Source organism: Hypanus sabinus, chromosome 12, assembly GCF_030144855.1.
Source record: "Hypanus sabinus isolate sHypSab1 chromosome 12, sHypSab1.hap1, whole genome shotgun sequence".
Taxonomy (NCBI): Eukaryota; Metazoa; Chordata; class Chondrichthyes; order Myliobatiformes; family Dasyatidae; genus Hypanus; species Hypanus sabinus.
The window spans coordinates 69,711,736-69,718,087 of record NC_082717.1 but is presented as its reverse complement, the minus strand read 5'-3'; positions in this window follow the sequence as shown (position 1 = coordinate 69,718,087).

The following is a 6,352-nucleotide window of genomic DNA, read 5'->3' as shown; positions in this document are numbered from 1 at the left end:
AAGAAATTCTCCAATTTGATACTAAAAAAACGATAGAATAGATTGAAGCAGTGGAGGTCAAAGAAATCTAGGGCTTATCTAAATGGACCATTAAAAACATTGTCACGGGGTGAAAATATTCAGTATTTGCACTGACATGAAAGCCTTTAGCAGACTGGAGTACAAGGGGTGGAAATTAAACTTCTGCTATATGAAGGCCTGATGGAGTTCCATGAACAGTTCTGAGCATGGCATTGTAAAAAGCATATCTTGGCATTGGTGGAAATAATAGAATGATACCTCAATTCAGGAGAAGGTACATAAGTAATTTGTCCTGAAATATTGACGATTGAGGAGTGAGTTGCTAAAAGGTCCTGAATCTGAAATGATAAGTTTCTCTTTTCACAAATACTGAGGGGTTCTAACATTTTCCGTTTTGCTTCAGATCTCCAACATTTACCTGTTTTATTTTTCAGCAACTTAACTAAAGTTTCTGGATCTTAAGCATATTTGACATAGAGATGCTAATTGTTAATCTTAAATCTGGGGCTGATACATTTTTAATAACAAAAGATATTAAAGGATATGAAACATAAAAACATAGAAGACCTACAGCATAATACAGGCCCTTCAGCCAACAATGCTGTGCTAAACATGTAATTACTTTAGAAATTACCGAGAATAGAATGCCATAGCCTTCTATTTTTCTAAGCTCCATGTACCTATCCAGGAGTCTCTCAAAAGACCCTATCGTATTCACATATGAATAATTACAAATCAGTCATAATCTCAATGAAAGGTGGAAATGACACAAGCAGCAGAATGCCCTATTGCAAAACTAAATCTTATTTAATTTGGATTTTTTCCTACTTATTTCCAATATTCTAAATATTATGTGAACCTTTGACTTGTATCACGTCAGTCAGCATCTCCTCACTGTTTCCATTTGCCAGTTATCTTGCAGCCTGTGTTTCATTCCAATTGAAGTAAGCTTTTTTAAAGGCTGATTTTTTTCCATTAAAATAACTTCTATTTGCGCTTATTTCCTCTCTTTATTTAATATTTAACTCTTATTTATACTACTATGACGGTAAGTATTTGAAATAGCTGCCTCTATAGTGGTACTTGTAAAATTATTTCTCCTCTGATTTCCCAAGACAACTCTAAATGTGAGCCAAAAGTAGGTAAAGCATATGTGGAAAATCAAGGGTGTGACCAGATTTCCATTTTGCATTAAAATCAGAATCTAATTTGGAAACAATAATGTGTATCTAATTCCACTGCACTGATTAAAGTGTAGAAATGGAATAGAAAGTGCCACAAAATTAGCCTTGTCCTAATCACTAATACAGAATTTCTGGCAGATTCTGAACTTTGATGTCAGCAGTGCAAGTGTGATTGAATGTGGAAATTTCTAACTTGTGAACAGAACCTGCCAGCAAATGTGTTACTCCATTCAGCCGTTAGATTTCATAGCAGCCCCAGTAGTGAATACAAAAATGCCCTAGCTTCCCTTTGTTTAAATATTTAACATCAAGACCATTCAACAACATTGGGAAACCTCGTCAACTTTGACAGTTGTCAAAGCTGATTTGTAGCTTTAGCCACAGGGGCATAGTCTTACAGCTTAGAAACTGGCCCTTCAGCCAAATTCATCCATACTGACTCTGCTGGCCAGAGAGCTTGTCTCGTCTGCACACATGGCCCACAGCTCTTGAAACCTCTCCCATCGAGGTACTTAACAAGATGGATTTTAAATATTGCTAATGTGCCTGCTTCAACCACTGTATCTGGCAGCTTTGGATGACTTTGTAGTCTGTCAAAGGTTTTCACAGCAGTTCATGGGCTGGCCTTGTTCTGACTCATCCACCGAACCTGATTTATTATGCAAGGTCTTACCTACCACACAGGGCCTTGCTGATAGGGTCAAGGAGGTTACAGATACATGCAGGATAATTATAGTATCATTGGCAAGTGAAACTGGTATGACGGACTCAATCAAGTGCAAGCAATTAATTTAGACATGAACAATATTTGCATTGGAGAAGAATGGTTGAACTATAGGTTGAACTTCAAATCTTTTTTTTAATTTATTAACCCAAGCTGCAATAGAGCACTGAAACAAGTTCTATTAAAGACTCAGACTCTTAAAATGGTCAGAACATTAGGTCTACCCTACCTGTTGCTGACCCTCTGAAAGTACTACTAATTGTTCTCACGTTAATGCTCATTCCAACAGCTTTACCGCTGGTCTCCTTTCAAAAGTAATTTTAGCTTCCGATATCATTTATTGTGGACAATATATTTTATATAATTTCCTGCAATAAAATAAGTTCTCTTGACTTTCTTTTGTTTCCTTTTCCATTATGGAATTATCCTTATAACAAAGTGTAACTCATTGATGAAGCAGCTGAAGATGATTTCAGCACGGGAATATTTTTCTGTGGAGTTCCTGCAGTGATCCCATGATGCGGCAATAATCAGGCACCAGAAACCTCAGCCAATCAGACTGCAGTCCATATAAGACAAAGTGATCAAAACGATCATCAAACTATCTCTCAATAACTTGTTCACCAATGTGTAGTCAGGATTTCACCAGGTCTATTTTACTCCAAACCTCATCTCACCATCATTCCAAATATGGATCAAGGAACTGAAGTCCAGAAGTGAGATCAAAGTGCCATTGATATCTTGGAGATGTGAGATGTAACCAAAGACTCTAGAAAATTTCTGAAGAGGTACCGTGGAGAGCATTCTGACTGTTTGCATCACTGTCTGGTATGGGGGTGGCTGTGTACAGAATTGCAATGAGGCTGAGAGGTTTGTAGACTCTGCCAGCTCCATCACAGGCACAAGCCTCCCCATGGAGGCCATCTTCAAAAGGCATTGCCTCAGGTAGGCAGCATCCATCATTCAGAATCATCACCATCCAGGACATGTCCACTTCTCATTACCACCATCGGGGAGGAGGTGTAGGAGCCTGAAGACACCTGTTCTTCCTTACAGTCTCACTACTTACAATATATCTACTTATATGTATCAACTGCCCCATCCTCAGCCCTATCACTCTGGTTCCAATCTCCCTGCCAAATTAGTTTAAATCCTCCCCAATAACTGTAGCAAGCCTCCTCTCAAGGATATTGGTGCCCCTTGAAAGCAACCCACCCTTTTTTTTTATACAGGTTATACCTTCTCCAAAACAGATCCTATTAATCCAGAAATCTGAAACCCTGTCCCCTGCACCAAATCCTCAGCCACACATTCATCTGCCAAATCATCCTATTCTCACCCTCACTGAAACATGGCAGAAGCAGCAATCCAAGAATCCCTACCCTTGAGGTCCTGCTTTTCAGCTTTCTACCTAACTCCCTTTCATCTCTCTTCAGGACCTCCTCCTTTTTCCTACCTATGCTGTTTATAGCAATATGTGCCATGAGTTCTAGCTGTTCACCCTCCCCTTTTAGGGTGCTGTAGAGTTGATCCAAGACATCCCTGACCCTGGCACCTGAGAGGCAACACACCATCCAGGTGTCTCTTTCATACCCACAGAATCCCTTGACTATTTCTCTAACTATGGAATTCCCTATCATACTGCACTTCTCTCCTCCCTCCTTCTCCTCTGAGCCACAGAGCCTGATTCAGCGCCAGACAACCAATCATTGCAGTTTCACCTGTTAGGTCATTTCCTCCAACATTATACTTAATATTGAGGGGAACGGCCACAGGGGTACTCTGCACTGGCTGCCTATTCCCTTCTTTCTCCTGACAGTCTCCCACGTACTTTCCTCCTTACAGAGTGGTAACTACCTCCCTGTAGCTCCTCCTCATTCTCCTGAATGTGCCAAAGGTCATCCATCTGCAGTTCCATCTATTGTAATGTACATTGATTATTAATATCTGCACTGCACTGCTGCCATAAAACAACAAATTTCACAATTTATGTCTGTGAAAATAAACCTGACTCTGATTTTGATTCTATGTAGACAATGGACATTACAGCAAAAATGCTCTTGTGGTTAGCTTGCACTAAGTGTAGTATATGGCTGTGATGGTTTCTGTTCAGTCATCCCAGCATTAGGACGTCTTTACAGGAGTTCCTCAAGGACTCAAGGAAGTAAGAGCAGAAGTAGGCCATTTGGCCCATTGAGTCTGCTCCACAATTCAATCATGGGCTGATCCAATTCTTCCAGTCATCCCCACTCCCCTGCCTTCTCTCCATACCCTTTGATGCCCTGGCTAATCAAGAACCTATCTCTGCCTTAAATGCACCCAATGACTTGGCCTCCACAGCCACTTATGGCAACAAATTCCACAGATTTACCACCCTCTGTCTAAAGTAATTTCTCTGCACCTCTGTTCTAAATGGATGTCTTTCAATCCTGAAGACATGCTCTCTTGTCCTAGAGTCCCCTACAATGGGAAATAACTTTGCTATATCTAATCTGTTCAGGCCTTTTAACATTTGGAATGTTTCTATGAGATTCCCCCCTCATTCTCCTGAACTCCAGGGAATACAGCCCAAGAGCTGCCAGACGTTCCTCATACAATAACCCTTTCATTCCTGGAATCATTCTTGAGAATGCTCTATGAACCTTCTCCAATGTCAGTATATCCTTTCTAAAATAGGAGCCCAAAACTGCACACAATACTCCATGTGTTCTCATGAATGTTCTATAGAGCCTCAACATCACATCCCTGCTCTTATATTCTCTACCTCTAGAAATGATTGCCAACATTGTATTCACCTTCTTCACAACCAACTCATCCGGGAGGTTAACCTTTAGGGTATCCTGCACAAGGACTCCCAAGTCCCTTTGCATCTCTGCATTTTGAATTTGCTCACGATCTAAATAATAGTCTGCCTGTTTATTTTTCCCATCAAAGTGCATAACCATACACTTCCCAACATTGTATTTCATTTGCCACTTCATTGCCCATTCCCCTAAACTATCTAAGTCTCTCTGCAGGCTTTCTGTTTCCTCAACACTACCTGCTACTCCACCTATCTTTGTATCATCGGCAAATTTAGCCACAAATCCATTAATCCCATAGTTCAAGTCATTGACATACATCATAAAAAGCAGCAGTCCCAACACTGACCCCTGTGGAACTCTACTGGTAACTGGAATCAGGCCAGAATAGGATTCCTTTATTCCCACTCTCTGTTTACTGCCGATCAGCCAATGCTCCACCCATGCTAGTAATTCCCCTGTAATTCCATGGGCTCTTAGCTTGCTATGCAACCTCATTGCAGCACCTTGTCAAAGACCTTCTGAAAATCCAAGTACACTACATCTACCGTATTTCCTTTGTCTACCCTGCTTGTAATTTCCTCAAAAAATTGCAGTAGGTTAGTCAGGCAGGATTTTTCTTTCAGGAAACCATGCTGACTTTGGCCTACCTTGTCATGTGCCTCCAGGTACTCCATAATCACATTGCTAACAATCAATTCCACCAAATTCTCAACCACTGATGTCAGGCTAACAGGTCTACAGTTTCCTTTCTGCTGCCTCTCCTCCTCAAATAGCGGAGTAACATTTGCAATTTTCCAGTCATCTGGTACAGTGCCAGAATCTATCAATTTTTGAAAGATTATTCTTAATACCTCCGCAATCTCTCCAGCTACTTTCTTCAGAACCCAAGGGTGCATTCCATCAAGTCCAGGAGATTTATCTACCCTCAGACCATTAAGCTTCCTGAGCACCACCTCAGTCATAATTTTCACTGCACATACTCCACCTCTCTGACACTTTTGAATGTCTGGTATACTGTACTGCAGATGTCTTCCACTGCGAAGACTGATGCAGAATACACATTCAGTTCCTCTGCCATCTCTGCATCTCTCATTACAGTATCTCCAGCATCATTTTCTATTGGTCCTGTGTCTACCCTCAACTCTCTTTTACCCTTTACATACTTGAAAAAGCTTTCATTATCTTCTTTGATATTAGTCGCAAGTGTCCTAAGCCCAGCCATATTCAGCTGGTTCATCAAAGACCTGCCTTCTATCATGGCTGAAGATGAGAGTACATGTTGATGATTGCAGAATGTTTAATTATATTTGCAATTCACCAGCAGATGGAAAGTAACCAACACCTACAGAATTAACTGGCAACATTTAGGTGAGGGCTAATAATAAAGGCAAGTAATATTCACAATCAAAAGTGGCATGCAATAATCTTCAGCAAAAGTAGAACGCATAACCACAATACCTCTTGTATTTCTGCACCAAGCAATGACTCATTTCCTGCTCCATATTCCGCTTCTTATGAAGAAAGACAGATTTTAATTTTACGTCCCATTCGCACATCACAACACTAATACCACAGTCTGTGCAGCTGCAACCTCAAGGAAACCATAGCTAAAGCTAAAT